Genomic DNA, 18,156 nt, shown 5'->3' with positions numbered 1-18,156 from the left:
GGGTGGTGTACGGCCGTTCCGGGGGTGCAGGGACCACGAGTGGTTGCTTCCTCTCCGGAGGACTCGGTGGGGGCGGTGTCACAGAAGGGAGCGCCACTGGCGGTTGAGCCGCCAGCTTTGTCCCCCCCTGGGCCGTCCCCAGCACCGGTTTCTTCCTTCTTCTTCCTCTTCCAGTCCCCCCTTTCCTCTTCTGTGGAGGCGGGTCACCGTACACCAAAGTCACGGTCGCACGTGACCCGAAACTCCAGCATAGAGCCGAAGCTGGCAATCAGTCCCCCCAGGTGGGGGGGGGGGGGGGCAGCTCGAGAGCGCAGGTAGATACGTCCACCTTCATGATAGACAGCTGGAGAAGTGTGGAAAAATCCAGCGATGTTTTTTGTCAGCTGTCAGCTGTCATTACGGCGGACGTGGTTGCTTCTTTCGAGTCCGTTGTTGGCTGTTGACTCGCCACTGGTAGAGTGGCGGTTATGGCTGGTTGGTTATCGTTTGCCAAAGTTAGCTTTACTGTGTTTGTCTGGTTTTCGAAATTAAGTTTTTTATGGCAGGATTTTGGTTGGTTGCTTGCCATTAGTTTAGTTTTTATTGAGTTATGGATTTTTTGGCTGTCGGATTTGGTTTCTTGGTTGATTGTCGGCAGTACTTTTGGTGTTCCAGTTGGTTTATCCGGGTCCGATTTTGCCGTGACGGGTATTATTTGCACTGTAATTATTTCGTCCGAGTTTGGGTTGGCTTTGAGGTGGAAGGTTGTCCCTAGGGTTTTGAGGGCTTCTTCCGATCCTTTAATGAGGGTGTCCCCGTTTGCTAGCTGGGTGTGGAAAAGTAGGTCGGGGATTCCCCCTTTGGTTTGGGCGTTATAGTTTCCTGCTGTCTGCTGCCAGTATATATACTGGTAGAGGGTTGGGGTTTTTTCATTGAAAACTACTTGGCGGATTCCTTTGAGGGCTTTCCCTGCTACGGTTTTTGCCTTTTTGTGGTTTCTCCCGGAGGTGTCTAGAGACTCGAATTTATTGGTTAGCTTTATTTCTGGGTGGACGTCGGTTTCTACATCTGTCAGAGTCGCTGTCGGTGTCTACACAGATTTCTTGGCTTAGGTTGGGGGAGCCTCTTCTTTTAACTGAGCTACGGGGGGTTGTGGGGGCTGGGCGGCTAGTAGACTTAAGCGCGAGCTTCCGGGCAGTTTCCGTATTTTTGAGGTGGGGGTTAAGGCTGACAAATTCGACTTCGGTGTTTATATCTGTTTTTGATAGTTTTTTGCTTACTTTAAGGGTTGGCGCGGTTGGTTTGTAAGGTTGAGGTGGGGGTTGAGAGGGGGACCTGGGGGAGACGGTTGTTTCGCTGGCTTCGGCTCTTACTTCTGTTTGTACATAGATTTCTGATACATTACTGGCGTTGGTTGTTTTGGTTTCGGCGATCGGGCTGGTTTTGACGGAGGTAGCTATTTTGTATTTCTAGCTGATTGAGCGTTCTTTTGTCAGGTTGATATATCGTAGGTGGTTTTGGAAGGTTATTGGGATGCTAGTAACGTTATTTGAGGTAAAATAAACGCGGATTAACAAAGTGCGCGAGTGCGAATAATTTTTACATGCTCATATACCACTAGAGTTTCGAGCATGTCCGTCCCGGGGCCTGTATCTGGATAGCCAGGGGCTTGTCCCGGGACAGAAAAAAATTAAGCAGACAATTTTGAAATTTACATCCAAAAATTAAATAGTGGGCCTTTAATATTTTGATGCGCCTCTCTAATTAATATAATTAATAATGAAAATTCTACTCATTAAATTTGGTCGCTAGATTAGATCGGGTGGTCAAAACGAAATTAGATAAGATTGGTGGCCTCCTCGGGATGGAGGGGAGGGTGTAGAGTTGAAAATGGGCAGAATTTTGAAAATAGCAATTAGTAGAAAAGTCAATAGAATTTTAAAAAAAAAGAAAAGAAAAACAGTTACAAGCCAAAAATAAAAAGAATTGACTGCTCGGTCGAATATTTATATAATTTGGAGCATTTTAGAAGGACAGTCCAAAAATAAATAAGAGAAAGAAGAGAGGATCAGACTATTTAATAATATTTAAAAAAAGAGGTAATTTCGACAAACCTTTGAACGAAGGTCTAAAAGTTTAAAGTCCGATCTATATGTCCATGTGAGTGGCCTCGTTAAGGCCGTTAGGGTGCACAGCTTGTAGGGACGAGATGGGTTGCATCCCGTCAACAAAACCCCTAGATTGACAGTCAATAGACGTTGAAGGTGTAGTGCTGTGCTGAAATACAGATCTTGAGAAGCCGGATCCGTCTGAACGAGAGAGAGACTCAGACTAGGGTATAGTCCAGTCGTCATGGGTTGGTATAGTGGTGCGGACGGGCCCGACTCCGGAGGATACGAGATGGTATCACAATAAAACAAAGTGACATCTAGAAAAGAGTAGTAGGGGCCGACCCCGCTTCCTATTTCTTCTTAGAGTGGGGCGGTCTTCCAGTGCTGCTAGGACAGGCTCGGACATGTAGAGACTAAACACGAACAACCGTGGCGTTCTGCAGAATGGCCGTCATACGAGTCACGAAAAAACCCGAGTCAACATAGTCAGACGGAGAAATGACGTGGAGGCAAGGAATCTCGCTAAAAAAGAATCCAACCTGGTGGTACAGACTGTCGAAACGAGAAGCGTTCCGGCGTTCAATCAGTTCCAATGGCCGCATACATCCCAGTAGTAAACTTCACTTCGTTGACAAAAACAACTAAAGTAAAGGATCCCCAAGTCGAGCCGCAAAAGCACGTGCAGTGTGCACAAACACGTCTTGCCGCAACGAGCTCCAGACTGGGAATCGGATTAACAAAGGAAATGAAGATTTAGACAGTGGATTTATTGCGGACCTGAACGGAGCCACTGAGAATGTTTATTATAATGATCGTAACTAATTAAATAGTTAGCCGGTTTGTGATATTCTGCTTTTTTTTCTCCAGTTGACTCTCGATGAGACTAGACGTATGTCAGTGCGCTCTCGATTTACCCCCCCACCTGGGGGGACTGATAGCCAACTTTGGATCCCTTTTGGAGTTTCGGGTCACCTATACCGGGTCACGGGCGACCGTGTCCTTGATATATGGAGACCCGCCTCCAAAGAAGAGGACCGGAGGAACGGGAAGAGGAAGGAGAAGGAAGAAACCCGTGCTGGGGACGGCTCAGGAGGGGACAAAGCTGGCGGCTCAACCGCCAGTGGCGGTCCCTTCTGCGTCGCCGCCCCAACCGAGTTCTCCGGAGAGGAGGCGACTGCCATCGGCACCTGCATCCCCGGATCCGCCCTACTCGGTAATGGACATCGCGATGTGCAAGCCGGCCAGTAGGACACCACCAAAATGGACCTCCACTCCAAAACTGGCGACTCCGGTGCAGCGGTCAACTCTAACGACCGCTCCCGTTGAGTCGTCACCAGGATTTGTTGCGGTGGCGGCACCAAAAAGGAAGGCGTCATCACCGACCACCCAACCAGCAAAGACCAAGCCGCCGCCTGAAGCCGTCCCCCTACTAGAGGAAGAGAATGAGGACGAGGACGAGGACGAGGACGAATGGAGCCTGGCCCTGGGTGGACTCCGACATCAGCTCCACCCATACATGCAAGGGGACACCTCTCAACCAGCAAAACTCCAGGGAGGATACGCAAACATCGACTGGAAGCCCATGGAGGACGGCAGCTTCTTCGAAATCCATCAGAAGACCTTCGGAAGTACGCCGGGAGTAGTCGTGACCCATCGGAGGGAGCAGACATACAGACAGTGCGTCTTGTTCTGGAAGATTGACAACAGGTCTCTCCACAAGATGCTCAGAGCAGTCTGCGGCCCCGGCTACTCCACGGTGGTACAGGCTCTAAGCCAGCGGAAAGATCGGCTGCCGCAACTCCGAAAAGCTCCAAGATCCCCGAAAAACCAACCTTAACTAGGACAGGTATCCTCCTTTTTGGGCTTAGTTGGACTTTAAACGTTTTTGATCGAGCTTCAAAATCTTTATGTTTATTTTTTTATAAATAGTCCAACGCAATTTACTTTGGCGCCCGTTCAATTGCTCAAATCACCTTAAAACCTTTTTGGCCGAGCAGTCAAACTTATTTTTGGGTTTAAATTCTTAGTCCGGACATGATGTTAGGAGCAGTTATTCTCCGTAGACTTTAGCTTTTTCTAGTTAGACCCGAAGGAATCGAAATTCAGCCAGTCAGAACACGGCCCATTTTCGGTGTCTACTAGTCGGTCCGCGCAGTCGCTGGACACAACTAAATTTTTATTCCAAAATCTGCCCACTTCAAACTTATCCCCCACCCTTTTCTGTCCTGGACTTAGTCACTGGCAAAGGCCAGAGATTATGCCCAGGACAGACATGCTTGAAACCTTCGTGGTATATGAGCATGTAAATAAATATTGGATTGGATTGTGATATTCTGATAAATAGTACGTCGTTTGCTTTATACTTTAACACTAGTTTGATATTAATAATGATAACTAATTGTTTTAGATATTTAAAGGTATAAGTTTGATACTTTTGAGCAATAAGAAAGTGAGAATAATAATGTAAAATAACAATATAAAAAAAACTAACAATAATATTCTATTTGTTCAACAAAGGAAAGTTTTCCTACCTTATTCCTATGTTCAATCACTGCTCCCAGTTAGGTGACTAGCAAGCTGAGTCTCGGGACAAGTGTAAGTCAGAGAGTAACAAGAAACAAAAACTTAAATACAACTTCAATAACCTGCAAACTGACAACACAAACCGTTTTGATTATCAGCAAGGGGTCTTTTATATACATCACCCTATAGACAGGATACCACATACCACGGCCTTTGATGTACCAGTCGTGGTGCACTGGCTGGAGCGAGAAATAGCCCAATGGGAACAACTTTCGATCGCTGACAACAGTTACTACTACTGCTTCTTATACCCTTAAAAGACAGGATGCTGAGCATAGCCCATTCGTACAACGCTCGGTTTGGGATCGATCCCCATCGGTGGGCCCATTGGGCTATTTCTCGTTTCAGCTAGTGCACCACGACTGGTATATTAAAGGCCGTGGTACATCTATCCTGTCTGTGGAATGGCGCATATAAAAGATCCCTTGCTACTAATGGAAAAAATCTAGCGGGTTTCGTCTGTAAGACTATACCTTAAAATTACCAAAAGTTTGACATCCAGTATCCGATGATTAATAAATCAATGTAATCTAGTGGTGTCGTTAAACAAAACAAAAACATCTTTAACTTTGAAAAACAGCCCAGAAAGCCGCGGTGTGTGTCCAGTATAGCGTGCTTGTGGCTTAATTGGATATAACATGAAAATAAAGTTAAATTAATAGATTAGAATGATACTCAAAATATTTTCGGGAGTCGAGTCATCTCTGTGGATATGATTTTCCACAAACATCACCAATTTCATGTTGGTACGCATGAAGAAATGAAACCCAAAGTATGTAGTAAGATTATAGTATTTATTTATTTATTTTGTCATATATATTTGCTGTACCCTCATCCAAGTACTCTAGCCGTTAGTTGTCTTAAGACCTTTGAGTGCCGCGTCTGAAAATGGAAATAACAGGTAGGTATTGTCCAGTTTCAAAAACACGATAATATAAATATATAAATAGTACCATTGTTAAAACGTAGTGATAGATTACAAAAGGGAGAGAGAGAGAGAGAGAGAGAGAGAGAGAGAGAGAGAGAGAGAGAGAGAGAGAGAGAGAGAGAGAGAGAGAGGGACGGACGGACGGACGGACTGAAAGAGAGAATGGAGGGTGAGACAGACAGCTGAAGGGGAGAGAAAGAGTGAGGAAAGAGAAACGGCCAGGGAGAGAGAAAGAGATACCAAAAAAACCCAACCCCAGCAGATAGGCAACTATGCATTTAAACGAAGAACGGCATTGCCACAAACAGCATAGCATCAAGATGCAAAAGACAAGCTAAAAAACGTTTCAACATTTTTTCGCAAGGTACACATATTATATGATAATTCTAAAGTGGCTTTTCGTGATGTTTTGATTTAAAGGAATAGAAGAATATTTCACAACTGAAGAAGAAGGCAAATGATGGCCTGTTCTAAATGTTTGAAAACGCGGCCTGGGAATCTATCTCGGTCGATGGAGTGCTCACCTGAGGTACAACAGTTGTAGGATCGAATCTGCTATGTGGACACATTCTCTGATTGTTTTCTCCCGTCCCACCTAATGTCCCATAACTGACATATCAAATATCTTTGTATGTGCTGTCCTGCTTCAGGTGTAGTGCATATAAAATATACCTTGCTGAACTAATAAAACAAAACGTCGTGGATTCCATCTGACCACGTGTCACAACGGCCAAATGTTTGACATCCAGTAACAGAAGATTAATTGCCAATGTTCTAGTTGTGTGGTTAAACAAAACAAACTATAGCTCTATTGGAAAAAGACACGAGATAGTAACTAGAATCACCGTATCTTTGAAGACGTCGATCCCCGCGCCTTTATTTCCAGGAATGGCTGGCTTGAGTCACGGTGGTTTTGCTGTGATGCGACGCGTGACAGCAGCATTTACTGCCGCAGTGCGCCGACGTCAGCGCCATCATGCTTGCTGCAGAAAACACAACACAGATAATTCATTAGCAAAAACCGACACCAACAAAACAAACAAAACAAAGCAAAAAAACAAACAACAACCAACCAACCAACAACCCCCCCCCCCCAAAAAAAAAAAAAAAAAAAAAAAAAAAAAAAAAAAAAACCCACCCACCACAATCAACAAAACAAAACAAAACAAAGTCACCAAAGCGTCCGTTGAATACTTGCTACGTTCTTTTTTCATTTCATTTTCAACTTATTTTCGTGCATATATCCAATTAAGGCTCATACACGCTGTCCTGGGCACACACTTCAGCTGTCTGGCCTGTCTGTCCAGGACAGTGGGTTAGTTATTAGTTGGTTAGTGGTTAGTGTGAGAGAAGAGGATGTAATGGCCTTACACCTACCCATTGAGCCCTTAAGAACTCGCTCTGGGTTGGAGCCGGTGTCGGGCTGCGAACCCTGCACCTATCAGTCTGTAGTCCGATGACTTAACCACCGTGCCACCGAGGCCGGTTGTACGTCCTTTAAGTGAACTACCCGTGATAACATTGCAAATACAATGGCGTTAATCGTGGCTAGCCTACAGTGCAACCAATTACTATCACTGCTGATGGATGGATGGATGGATGGATGGAATGGGTTGGAGTCTGGTCTTCCAATCTGAGGTCCAAAACCTTGATATTTCAGCTTGTCTTTTGATGCAATTGCGAGTTTGATTGAAAGACTAAAGAGAAAATCATACAGAGGCAGCACCCTGGCTCACTCCTTCCGCAAAAAACCGGCCTCGGTGGCGTCGTGGTTAGGCCATCGGTCTACAGGCTGGTAGGTACTTGGTTCGGATCTCAGTCGAGGCATGGGATTTTTAATCCAGATACCGACTCCAAACCCTGAGTGAGTGCTCCGCAAGGTTTAATGGGTAGGTGTAAACCACTTGCACCGACCAGTGATCCATAACTGGTTCAACAAAGGCCATGGTTTGTGCTATCCTGCCTGTGGGAAGCGCAAATGAAAGATCCCTTTCTGCTAATCGGAAAGAGTAGCCCATGTAGTGGCGACAGCGGGTTTCCTCTCAAAATCTGTGTGGTCCTTAACGATATGTCTGACACCATATAACAGTAAATAAAATGAGTTGAGTGCGTCGTTAAATAAAACATTTCTTTCTTTGTTTCCTTCCGCAAAAGTTCATAAGGTGGAATGTGTGCATGCACATGGTGTAACAGAAATGTTAAGACTTCTCTATTTTTTCGGGGATTCTAGATGAATTTCTATGACATTTCCTGGGGTTTGGGTTTGTTCTCATGAGTATGAAAAGAAAAACAATACTTAATAGGAATTAAATGTAACATTAGCAAAAAAGACTTAGACAAAACAAGCCGTGTACTCACCAAGAACTGCCACCGCCAACTGGAATCCAAATATGACGTTCATGATTTTCTGCGTCAATAGTGAAAATAAGGTGCAACATTACAATCGAAACAATTTATAGACTGGTAACACAAAACCTGCTTTGTAGCAGCAACCCTGATGTGATCACCGTTTGATGCACCCTTCACACGGAAACTCGAAACCTCGCTCACAGCGGCAAATAAAAATATGGTACCTTGTTTGTAAGAAGAAATCACGAAGATGCGTCTCGAATCCTGCGGCTAACTCAGCATGTTAACACCAATGCATTGGTAGGTGGTGTTTCTATGGCATCTGTGTGGGGGAAACAAGCTTGGACTCCTTTGTTGTCATTTGATCCATGGTCACGTCTGAGCCATCAATCGTGGACAATTCAGAATATTTGTATAAATATTTGGCATTTTAATTATTAGATTTTTCATTTACATATTCGTTCGTTTGTTCATTCGTTCGTCCGTACATCTTTTTTTTTTTTTTTTTTTTAATATATTTTTTTCTGAAAATAGTATGTATATTGAACTACGGTATCGTATTGGAAACACGCCAATCGGGGATTACATTATTGTATCTAATATGCATACCGGGTACTGTTTTGCACAGTGGATATAATTATAAAGTTCTAATTAGGAAACGTACAGGTAAGGTGTTACGACGAAAGTCGTGGTAGTGGTGTTAAGGAAAGTTACGTACGTAATTTCGGATTTATAATTTGGGCGTTACAAAACGTTTTATGGAGGGCAAGGGATGTAAGAAATATGAATTTGTGTGTTTAATAATAAACAAATTCAGTTCAGTTCACATTATTTCCGTATGCCTTACGGCACATAAGAACATATAACATACAATGCGAAATGTTAAACCAAATCGTGAACTCTATAGAATTTATCAAACCAATTTGCAATATCAAATTAGATAACAATAAATATAAATTATTGAACAGGTACATAACTATAATGTTTGCTAGGGGATACATTTATTCTAATGATCGACGTTTTGCTGTAGCAACATAGAGAACAAATATAAAATGAAACTCATCTTAAATATCTCCTCTATCACAGAACTCTTCGGAAGTGGCTGCCCTCCTATAGACGAGGCACTAGATGTAGATAGATGGAATTAACCACTATGTTGCTAAATACCTATTCGACTCTCGATTGTGCAGAGATAGGGCCTTGATCATGGATTACGGTTTTGTTATTCAGATTATGTAAATATGGCTGAAGATAAAAATATCAACAGTGTTATACATTTTGGAGAATTGTTTAAGTAAAACTTGAATGTTTTGGGGTTGGGGTTTTTTTATGTATGAAAGTGTTTTAAATACACTGTTTAACATGACAGAGAAACGTTAATCTGGGGGTTTTCCGTTGTGGGGGGTGGGGGGGAAGGGGGGGGGTCTGGGTTTTTTGTTTTGTTTTTTTAAATCTGAAACATATTGACATTCACATGCATAAGCAAAACCGTTTTCATATAATAAATAATTTCCTAACATGATAACTCGAATTTAATTTACAACGTGATTTACGCAGTAACACAAAGAGGAGTATGGTGTAACATGTTGTTACAATATTTTATTAAGAGCAACCAGTATTTATGATACTTAATTTTCTGAAACAAGAACAGTAACGATTGCATATAACAGAAGAAAAATGTTCAACATGTATAGTTCGTAACTCTCACAGTTTTCAGCTATCATTATAGTCTTTTATGAGCAAAAAGAATAACATTGACAAGATTACTTCCCCTTGCATAAGACCTAATGATATTGAAAGAATCCGAACGGCCCCTAAAACTAGATTTACCCTGTAATCTGGATTGTCCGGATATCCACTTGACTTCCATTTTCACAGAAAGAACAATGTGTAGTCATTTTATATCGTGTTGTTCTTATTAATGTTACCTTCATCATAATTCAAAAGTTTAAAGAAGTCAGTTGATGATAATGTTTATTAAATTTTTCAATTGGTATTTGATTCAATTTACTCATTCTAATATCTCCTTGGATTTAAAGGACATTTCTGAGTTTGCTGCATTGTAAAAATGTTTCGGACTAATAAAATATTTTTCGATTAAACATGCATAGTAAACATATTTCCTTGTTTAGAATATCAGTGTTTATATATTCAATGTGTTTCTGATCGTCTTAATATTTCTAAGAAGTTCAAATTGGATTTTGTCTTCAAATAATTTCGTTCGTACGAAAAACAAATATTGCAGGGAATAAAATGAAATTTACACTAGTACAAATATTAGAACGATCAGAAACACGTTTAATATACAGCCACTAATATGTTATGCAGGAAAATATATTTGGTATGTAATTACAATCGTTAAAAAGTCTCTTTTAGTCGATAAAATCTTTAAAATTGCAGCAAACTCTGGAATGTCCCTTTAATTTAAAGAAGACAAACAAGAAGGAATTAAGCTAATATAGATAACAAAAAGAAAGGTCTATATTCTAGGTAACTGAAGACTCACAAATAAAAAAACTGTTTCCAAATGTATTTTATTAAGAAGAAAGTTAAACTTTGTTTTGTTTAACGACACCATGGAGTACATTGATTAACTAACCATTGGTTACTGGATGTCAAATATTTGTTAATTCTGATACGCAGAACCGCTACTTTTTTCAATTAGCAGCAAGAGATCTTTTATATGTATGCTTCTATAGACAGAACAACAGGTACCACGGCTTTTGATACAGCAGTAGTGGAACACCGGTTATGGAGGGTAAAACACCAAGACGTGGTAACATTATCACATTTGTGCTAAAACATGACCACTGACCCATCCCCGCAAAATAATTAAAAAAACTATAGCAACAACACACGAAAAACACAAAGAAAGTACTAAAATTAAGAAACACCAAAACTAACGTCCAATTACTATAATATTATATCAAGAGTCAAGAGAATAATGACAAATTATTTATGGGTAACGCAAACACAAATTTAATTATTTAAATTTGTGTTTGCATAAATATTTTTCTTTATTTTTCTCAGAATCTTGATATAATATTATAGTATTGGCAAAACCTGTCTTGACCATGTAAATAATGTCTTAAATTTAATGAACGAACGAAAAATGGGTTCTACACAATTAGATCCTTCTCGCCGTTTTCAAAGGCCTGTTCTATTAATTATTATCAAAATATTTTATTTTTTTTAGATTAGTAAACAATTGAAAAACAAACCTTTTCATTTTGTATACGTTTTTTTTGATATTTTCACAGTTTTGTTACTGTCGCAAACGTATAATTTAAACCAAAATGAGTTTTGCCGGAGCACTGGTTGAAAAATTATACACATTGTAGGAATTTTGTTGTTTTTGTTGCTATTATGGAAAAGGTTTATGCATTAAAAATGACCTTACCTACATCAAGTAACGATTCACAGGTGACGCTGTCGTTCAGGCAATGTTGTCACAGTTTTACTAGGAATTACCAGGAATAACCCAGCGCTGTTCAATTCACATAATCTTAGTGAGTACACAATGGCAGAAACCATTAAACCCAGGCGCGCGTGTGTGTGTGTGTGTGTGTGTGTGTGTGTGTGTGTGTGTGTGTGTGTGTGTGTGGTGTGTAGTCGGGTGTTGAATCCCTTCCTTGCTCAAACAAATGTTATTTTTTATCAGTATATTTTAGTGGATAGTATGACTTGACTCCCTATAAACTTCGGTCGCCATATTCTTGATTCCCTACCCCCTCCCCACCCTGCTAAAATCCCTGCACACGCGCCTGTTTAATCTATTGACAAGCAAAGAACGTTTAGATAAAAAAAAGTCGACAACAGGAAACAATCATAGATTAACACGATAATAATAACTCATCATTCTTAATTTGTTCGTTGTTCACACACTAGTTTAAAATCCACAATTTAGACTACTTATTTCGTCTTTATAGTTTAGAAGTTTGATATTAAAATTAAGTTTTATCTAATCTCTAGTAGTTTTTACATGAAGTGAATCCATGTCGGACCCATTCCAGTTCGTTCTATTTTGACACAGAATAGTTTAAAATCCACAATTTAGACTTCTGATTTCGTCTTTATATTTTAGAAGTTCGATTTTAAAATTAAGTTTTATCTAATCGCTAATAGTTTTTACTTGAAGTGAATCCAGGTCGGACCCATTCCAAAAAAATAAATAAAATAATGATTTAGCATTGCTTGACAAAGACAAAACAAATAGAACAACCTGTAATGTCCGTTTAGGTGTTGACGTTTTCAAAGTCTTAATCCAAGAAAAAGAAAAAAAAGAGAGGAAAGATGGAACAGAATTTAACAGCAGATAGTCAGAACAGTTTATAAAATTTACTTTCCAATGATCTGAAAATGACAAACGTTTGACATCAAAAGCTTTTGCCGTGAATACGTCATGTCTGTATTGTTTATTGGTGCCATGGTAACACGCATTGGCACAAACACCAACAAAACATAAATGGTTACTGCTTGATTCCATTGATAACTGTTAGAAATGAAAACAAAACTATAGGAATCAAAAATCCTATCTGTGTCCAACAGGTTTTAATCGTTATTGTTTGTTTTGGCTCAAGCTTGGTCTAAGAGGATTTGGTGTGATCGTCACATGACCAACTCAGATATGCCATGTTTATTTTAACACATCACAGTGTCACGTGGTGCTTTCACCTGTAATTAGCGGTCTGGAATCAACATCAAACGACCCACCTGCTGTTCTATTCACCGCAAACCAGTGATGTCCACTCTTCGGGCTGTATAAATACCTACCTGTGATGTGGTGAAGTCACAACACAACCAGCACTCATACCTCTATAGGAAATCTGATAAAGAAAAACAAACCTCTATCCAAAATGATGAAATTCGCCATTGTTCTCCTCGTTGTCGTTCTGAGTAAGTGTTTTGTCTTTCTGTGTAACGTTTTACAGTGTTTACTAGTACATTTAATAAACTACTACTTTCATCAATATATATACAGTAAAGCAGTAAAGTACTCTTATAACGAACCGGAAGGGACCATGGTAGTTAGTTCGTTATAGCAGTAGTTCGTTGTACACATTTGTACAAGTTGGTTAGTAATGTATTAGGAGATAAAACTGGACTTTACGATCAGTTCGTTCTATGCAGTAGTTCGTTCTAAGCAAAGAAAGAAAGAAATGTTTTATTTAACGACGCACTCAACACATTGTATTTACGGTTATATGGCGTCAGACATATGGTTAAGGACTACACAGATATTGAAGCAGGAAACCCGCTGTCGCCACTTCATGGGCTACTCTTTTCGATTGGCAGCAAGGGATCTTTTATATGCACCATCCCATAGACATGATAGCACATACCACGGCTTTGTACCAGTCGTGGTGCACTGGCTGGAGCAAGAAATAGCCCAATGGGCCCACTGACCGACCACGCATCAAACCGACCACGCATCAAGCGAGCGCTGTACCACTGGGCTACGCCCCGCCACTTCGTTCTAAGCATGCTCGTTATAAGTGTACTTTACTATATATATATATATATATATATATATATATATATATATATATATATATATATATATATATATATATTTGCTGCATTATTTATAGAGTATCTAAATATTTATACGTAAATGGTAAATAATAAAATCAGAGTGATACCTATCCTATTGTAATATAATTGTTAAAAACGTTAAAGTTTGTTTTCTTTAACGACACCAATAAAGAACATTGGTTTATTAATCATCGGCTATTTGGATGTCAAACATGTGGTAATTTTGATATCCATGTATAGTTTTAGAGAGGAAAGCTGCTACATTTTCCCATTAGTAGCATTGAATATTTTATATCCACCGTCCCACAGACAAGATAGCACATACCACGGCCTTTGATATACCAGTCGTGGTGCACTAGCTGGGGCGAGAAACAGTCCAATGGGCCCACCGACGGGGATCGATCCTAGACTGACCGTATCTATTATCAAAGAGACCAAACACTATATGATCTTCTGTAGCTAGACACGACGGTCGCTGTTAAAATAAAACGGACTTTTTTTCCCCATTAGTTTTCGTACCACCTTGAAAACCTTTTATATTCTTTCCCTGAACTAACCGGCCTCGGTCGCGTCGTGGTAGGCCATCGGTCTACAGGCTGGTAGGTACTGGGTTCGGATCCCAGTCGAAGCATAGGATTTTTAATCCAGATACCGACTCCAAACCCTGAGTGAGTGCTCAGCAAGGCTCAATGGGTAGGTGTAAACCACTTGCACCGACCAGTGATCCATAATTGGTTCAACAAAGGCCATGGTTTGTGCTATCCTGCCTGTGGGAAGCGCAAATAAAAGATCCCTTGCTGCTAATCGGAAAGAGTAGCCCATGTAGTGGCGACAGCGGGTTTCCTCTCAAAATCTGTGTGGTCCTTAACCATATGTCTGACGCCATATAACCGTAAATAAAATGTGTTGAGTGCGTCGTTAAATAAAACATTTCTTTCTTTCTTTCCCTGAACTATTAGTTTTTGTTTGTTGCAGTGTGCCAGGTTGCGGTGAACAACGCCCATCACTGCGGCAGTAAATGTTGCTGTCACTCACACCACAGCAGCAGTACCAGTGTCCACCACAAGAGCTCCAGTAGCAGTCTGGGAGGAGGGTTCGGACTGGGATTGGCAGGTCTGGGTGGGAAGTAATGATCACGACATCAGGTATGTATTGCAGTCGTAGTCTTGCAATCTTCACTGACACTGAAAACAAGTTTTAAAAAGTTTTATTATCTTATAGATTGATCTGTTTGGTAGCCTGACAAAGTTTGAAAACATAGCTTACACGTGTATTGTTATTTTATTCCGGTGCATAATATTTTATTGTTTGGCGTTGCAAAATGCACAGTTCTCGTTACATGACAGGCGTATTTAATCAAGAATAAACCCCAGTTGTGATCTTCAGCCCGCAGAAAAGTGCAAAGGATAATACGCAACTGCACCACAAGCTTTTGTTTCACAACACTAATCCTCCACCATAAATATACTCTATTGACCTGCTTGCTATTCAGTCGTCTTTCCGCGCCATCCTCTTAAAATAAGGAACAGTTGGCATGGCAGTCATGTATTACTATCTCACTAGAAGAGAAACTCAACAGATATACGGACTATCATTTTTCACTTGTATTTTCTATTAAAGGTCCAGACACTAGTTTCTGCCCGTAAAAATGGACACTAAGTCTGGTTAAAATACAAACCTGTAACGCATTTGGATAACGTTACAAGATAGTGAAACAAGAGTCTGTGAAGTTGAAACGATGAAATACCGTTAAAAATAGACTAAAATCGACTCCATAACTGTTACTTCTCAGAACCACGTGCGGTTTTAAAAATATTTAAAAAAAATTCAGTGATCATAAACGGCTCTAATAGTGAAAAATATGCCTTAGTGTTTAAAAACTACGGTCTGTTCCTTTAAATGGTCAACCTTGTAAGCAAATTAATGTATATTATTTTCTTGTTTTGCAGATGGACGAGGGTGGACTATGGAAGATGTGCTCTGTTGAAGGATCTGGATTTATGTTTGTTTTATGTCATATTGCATAATATGTTAATCAATAAAGTTTATGATTATTATTGCCATATTGTGGTTTTTTGTAGTAAATAAACTATTTTCAGGATTATTTACAAAGTTGAGATTTGGCTGTTGGAGCATATCAAATGTGTTATGAACATGCATGTGAACACTATTATCATCGTATTTGTTAAATTGATATAAAATGAATACGACACCTCAGCACATTGGTTTTATCCACGGCTGTCTAACATTTTATGGTATTTGTTAGACGTGGACAATATATTTAGAGAAGAAACACGCTATAGTCATATAGACTACCCCTTCCTAGTAGAATGGCAGTCATCCTAAGGAGAAAAACCTGATAGTGGATCATGGAAGCAATCACGACTTTGCCTAAAACGTACTTTCGACGATGGCTTATCATAGTAATGCTAACTTTAAACAACACTCACGGGCTGCTTGTTACAGAGTTGCATAGGTCTATGCACGTGGTGGGAACTTGTATAGTAGCTTGATGTGTGTTGTGTTTTAACCAGAGATACGATTTTAATCAAGGAATGCGGTTTTGTCATTCAGATGTATATGCACTTTCTGACAGACGGAATCCATGTTCTTTGATATACTAGTCATGTACACTGGTTGGAATGGAAAAACCCAAATGGGTTATCGTTATCTTTACTAAAAAAAACTCAGTGAAAACGATCACTCATTAGATGTTTGAGAAACTGAAATTAAAATGAACGCACTGATTTTTATCTAGTCCTCCCATAAAGTAACACATATTTATTTATTTATTTATAGTAAACTAATAAAGAAAACTTAACCTTATTTTGCACAATCCATTAACAACATTAACAAATATTGTGAATGCGGCAACGTTTCACATCTAGGTTTTGTTATTTAATTCTTCAAAAAATAGAGGCAATAATGTCGACGAGTGCCAGCCTCGGTGGTGTCGTTGTTATAAGCCATCGGACATATGGCTGGTAAGTACAGGGTTCGCATCCCGGTACCGGCTCCCACTCAGAGCGAGTTTTAACGACTCAATGGGTAGGTGTAAGACCACTACACCCTCTTCTCTCTCACTGACCACTAACCAACTAACAACTAACCCACTGTCCTGGACAGACAACCCAGATAGCTGAGGTATGTGCCCAGGACAGCGTGCTTGAACCTTAATTGGATATAAGCACAAAAATAAATTGAAATGAAAAAAATGTCGACGAGCAAGTATGAAGCAAGATATGAAACTTGCCGACATATGAGTGCCTTGGCGAAATCAATGTGGTGTTCAACGAGTGTATCCTATGTCGTGATAACCAATCTGTTGAGAATGAAATTCGTGTTTTTGTAAACTGAAATTGTTATTTCTATGAACAAAGTTTGCGGATGATGTTTTTTTCGTTTATACCCCGATGAACGTAAAAGAAATAACATACAATCCTTATTTAAACACTGGAAATCAAGTAACATGCGTTATTTCGTGAGAAACGTTTATTTCTAACGAGTGTGACATAACCTAGTGGTAGCACTCCTTTTAGTGTTGGTACTTTATGGTTTATCTTTTTGACTTTTTCGTAAGAAACTACGATGTTGTCTGCATGACATAGATGTAAAGACATAACTTTTAATTATAAATTGACGGGCGGGACATAACCCAGTGGTAAAGCGTCCACCTGATGCGCGGTCAGTCTGGGATCTATCCCCGTTGGTGGGTCCATTGAACTATTTCTCGTCGTAGTGCACTACGATTGATATATCAAAAGCTGTGGTATGTGCTATCCTGCCTGTGGCATGGTGCATAAAAAAGATCCCTAATGTAACGTGTTTCATTTCAAAGACTATATGTCCAAATTACCAAATGTTTGACATCCAATAGCCGATGATGAATAAATCAATAATGGTGTCATTAAACAAACAAACCTTTTTAACTTTATAAATTGACGTGAGTATAAAAATAATAAAATCTTAGAGAGAATTTGTTTCAAGTCAGAAAATCAGACAAGCATACCTCAATTAAAGGGGGCGGGCTTTAATTCAGTCGGTTGAATGCTCGCTTGAGTGCTTGCGTCACAGGAACGAACCATCTCGGGGGATCCATTCAGCAGATTAGGTTTTTTTCTCTCGTTCCAACCAGTGCACCACAACTGGACAAAGGCCATGATATGTGCTTTCCTGTCTGTGGGAATGTGCATATAAAAAATCTCTTGCTGCATTAGAAAAAGGTGTAGCGGGGTTTCTCTGGTGACTTCGAGTTAGAATTACCAAATGTTTGACATCCAATAGCCGATGATTAATTAATCAATGTTCTCCAATGGTATCGTTAAACAAAACAAACTTTAACCTCAATTAAAGAGTCTTTCCAGAGCAGATTTCGGAGTACAAACTAGCGAGGCTCGTTTTCCATGTGTGCCGTTTTCGATGCGGTGCGGGTGCAGTGTGAACACTGCTATCGATAACCATATGACTGAAGTTTTGGTGCGCCAATTTTCAGCGTTTCACGCCCCCACAAGTTTGTTTTGTTTAACGACACCACTGGAGCACATTGCTTAATTAAAAATCAGCAATTAGATTTCAAACATTTGGTAATTCTGACCCATAGTCTTCAGTTAAGTTTGTTTTGTTTAACGACACCACTAGAGCACATTGATTCATTAATCATCAGCTATTGGG

The 18,156-nt window shown here is 40.1% G+C and overlaps 1 long non-coding RNA gene across 1 annotated transcript; it reads left to right on the top strand.

Moving 5' to 3' along the window:
- Positions 1–10,290: 10,290 nt before the first annotated feature.
- Positions 10,291–15,542, top strand: LOC121380785. The gene is made up of 3 exons (XR_005959005.1): positions 10,291–12,846; positions 14,461–14,630; positions 15,435–15,542. It is a non-coding gene; the product is annotated as an uncharacterized LOC121380785 (long non-coding RNA).
- The last annotated feature ends 2,614 nt before the right edge of the window (positions 15,543–18,156 follow it).

Source organism: Gigantopelta aegis, chromosome 9 (assembly GCF_016097555.1).
Source record: "Gigantopelta aegis isolate Gae_Host chromosome 9, Gae_host_genome, whole genome shotgun sequence".
Classification (NCBI taxonomy): Eukaryota; Metazoa; Mollusca; class Gastropoda; order Neomphalida; family Peltospiridae; genus Gigantopelta; species Gigantopelta aegis.
Note: the sequence above shows the minus strand (reverse complement) of the source record. Positions and strands in the feature narration are given on the sequence as shown.